The 3,475-nt window shown below is 48.6% G+C and overlaps 1 pseudogene across 1 annotated transcript; it reads right to left on the reverse strand.

Annotated features, from left to right (window-relative positions):
- Positions 1 to 364: 364 nt before the first annotated feature.
- Positions 365 to 994, reverse strand: LOC310796373 (malectin pseudogene; annotated as a pseudogene). The gene has a single exon. The product of its transcript is annotated as a malectin pseudogene (transcript).
- Between the last annotated feature and the right edge of the window lie 2,481 nt (positions 995 to 3,475).

A 3,475-nucleotide genomic window follows, 5' to 3' on the forward strand; every position in this document is an offset into this window, starting at 1 on the left:
ATCACTCTGTCTATCTCTCTCTCTCTCTCCCTCTCTCTCTCTGTATCACTCTGTCTATCTCTCTCTCCCTCTCTCTGTCTGTCTCTCTCTCCCTCTCTCTCTCTGTATCACTCTGTCTATCTCTCTCTCCCTCTCTCTGTCTGTCTCTCTCTCCCTCTCTCTCTCTGTATCACTCTGTCTATCTCTCTCTCCCTCTCTCTCTCTGTATCTCTCTGTCTGTCTCTCTCTCCCTACATTGACAAGGGATTTTAAAATAAACTAGCATTTAATTTGCGGCCTCGCCTGCCCTGCAGCTCACCCACTGCACATGGCATACGCACCTCACCGCCCCCGCCCACCCGTCGTCCCCCTCCATCTGAAGTTCTCACAGTCGACAGAGGCAGAACAGTGTGGCGATGAAGACCCCGAACGCCACGAGGATGGGGCACATGAGGCTGCTGCTGTCGGCCTCGTAGGGGTTGGGTGTGCGGGGGCCCGACTTGACCCTGTACCTGGGAGCCATCGAGGCGCTCTTCTTCCCGCCTCCCTCCGGCTCGTCCTCTTCGTCATCCTTTTCTTCATGCTTCCCCGAGCTGGGGTGAGGCTGGAGTTTTGTTACGTCATCCAACTTCAGTACGTAGAGTGCGCAGATCTTGGGGTTGTCATAGTAACCCTTGACAAACTCCACGTTGAGCTTGCCATTGAAGGTGGACGCCTCTCCCCGCACGCTCAGCTCGCCGCGCCGAATGGAGAAGGGCACTATCTCGTCGTGGGCTGCACTGTGACCCACCCGCTCGAAGATATCCAGGTCTTCCACCACCACGTGGCCGTTCAGACGAACGTCAAACACCTTTTGTTGAGACCTGGCAAAGTAGACCTCGGCATACTTCATGACTAGAACATAGTCTCCTTCCTCGCGGATGGGAACTTCATATCCAAATGTGTCCTCGTTGTAGCGCTCTGTCTGGTAGAGAATCTGGTCTTCTGGCCTGGTGCGCCGTATGGGTAGACGCATCCCATAATCAGAGGTTTTCCCAAGTTTCCCTTCCAAGGGGTCCTTTCTGAAGTGAATGCCGTCCATGTCTGTGTGCGCTTCCCCTCCGGCGTTCACAGCCCAGATAACCCGGTCTGCGAGGCTGGGCCCGCTGCCCTCTGCCCAGCACCGCTCCGCCAGCAGCAACAGCACAGCCAAGAGCAGCCAGCCCAAGAGCTGTGCCCTGACCCGCTGCTGCATGGCCATACGCAGCCCGGTGCGAGGAGAGGACACTTCCCGTTTCACGACTTTCTTCAACCTATCTTTTTTGCAATGTGTGAGCCTATCTCTGTTATTATAGTCTTGTCGGTTGCCTATACTCTTATCTACAATCTAAGCTAACTTTACTGTGCAGATCTCCTTGGTTGCTGGTAGCCTCTGCCTGATAGACTGAGGGTTCTGGTTCTAGTGCGTGACTCTGACTTGTACTTTGATTAGTTGAAAAGGTTTCTAAAGTCTTGACTTGAGATCTTGTGTTTGTGTAAATGTGTAGATTGAAAGTAAGCAGATTTGTTCCAGCAGGCTTTTGTGGCGACCATGGGGCTACGTGTGTTTCAGTTAGACCGTGGCTTGACTATCAAGGAATTGCTTGAGTGACATCACCGATGACATGCACACATGTTTGCATGTATCTGTGACATCATCAATTATGTCATACCCACTGATGATGTCATAGACATTGTGAAAACTGAAGATATTCATCAAAGCTTCGTCAAAGAGCTGGAACAGGAAATCTCTAAGCTGTTGAAGAGAACTGCTGAGGTGGAGCAGCTCTCGTGGACTGAAGACCGCCTCCACCTCCTCCAAAGGTTCCCATCCCTGAACACTCCTCCACACACCAAGGACTGGACAGAGGTCACTGTCCTCCACTCATCATATGAGGGGACTGTGAGGAGAGCTGTGACTCAGCTGGAGGAGACTCTCAGGAAAGAGATGGAGAAGCTGTGTGCTGAGGCTGTGCTGAAGAAGTCCAGCGGTATGAAGTGGATGTGACTCCGCAGAGCTTCTCTTCAGGAAGGTTTTACTACGAGGTTCAGGTTAAAGGGAAGACTGAGTGGCCACAGGGTCGATCAACAGGAAGGGACTAATCATACGGAGCCCAGAGAATGGCTTCTGGACTATAATGTTGAGGAATGGAAATGAGTACAAAGCTGCTTCTGACCCTCATGTCCCGCTCTCTCTGAAGAGGAAGCCTCAGAAGGTGAGGGTGTTTGTGGATTATGAGGAGGGTCTCGTCTCCTTTTATGACGTAGATGCTGCAGCTCTTATCTACTCCTTTACTGGCTGCACCTTCACTGACTAACTCTACCCATACTTCAGTCCCTGTCTTACAGTAATGATGGTGGTAAAAACTCCCGCCTCTGATAATCAATCCTGTCGATCACAATGATTAGACTAATCATATCTTCTCAGAGATGATATGTCATTTAAGATAACACATCTACAAATTCGGGTTAATGTATATACTTTCTGCTTTTCTTTGTCATTTTAATATTGAAGAATTGTAATAGAATTGTAATAATGTTGGTGAAAAAGAAGCCGGTAACTACTCATGTTTCTTGTCTCCTTACCTTTATTCTTTGTGGAAAAATAATTTCGTGTTATCATTTAAAAAATTTAAGTTGAAGAAACATTAAACTTCAGATTCTTTTTAACATGGTCAATTGTTTTATTTACAACCTGTTTTTCTATAGGCTATCTTGTTACTACTTGCAGCAAACAGATCACTTCTCACTGGTCTCATTGCAGTCGCGGATGCAGTTACTCATCTCGTAAACCGCTCCACATGTGAAATGATTGAATGTGGCTAATCTCATGTGTTTTCACACATTGATGTGTGTGCACGTATCCCACCAGAGCGTCTGGGGCTTAATAGCCTACTCAAGGTCATTAGCCTCTGGGGCTTATAGCCTACTCATGGTAATTAGCCTCTGGGGCTTAGAGCCCGTTCAAGGTCATTAGCCTCTGGAGCTTATAGCTTATAGCTTATAGCCTACTCAAGGTCATTAGCCTCTGGGCATAACTTACTCAAGGTCATTAGCCTCCGGGGCTTATAGCCTATTCAAGGTCATAAGCCTCTGGGGCTTATAGCCTACTCAAGGTCATTAGCCTCTGGGGCTTATAGCCTATTCAAGGTAATTCGCCTCTGGATATAACCTACTCAAGGTCATTAGCCTCTGGGGCTTATAGCCTATTCAAGGTCATTAGCCTCTGGGGCTTATAACCTACTCTTAGCCTCTGGGGCTTATAGCCTACTCAAGGTCATTAGCCTCTGGGGCGTGTAACCTACTCAAGGTCATTAGCCTCTGGGGCTTATACCCTACTCAAGGTCATTAGCCTCTGGGGCTTATAGCCTACTCAAGGTCATTAGCCTCTGGGGCTTACACCCTACTAAAGGTCATTAGCCTCTGGGGCTTATACCCTACTCAAGGTCATTAGCCTCCGGGGCTTATAACCTACTCA

The sequence above is a fragment of the Poromitra crassiceps genome (assembly GCF_964638095.1).
Source record: "Poromitra crassiceps genome assembly, chromosome: 2".
Taxonomy (NCBI): Eukaryota; Metazoa; Chordata; class Actinopteri; order Beryciformes; family Melamphaidae; genus Poromitra; species Poromitra crassiceps.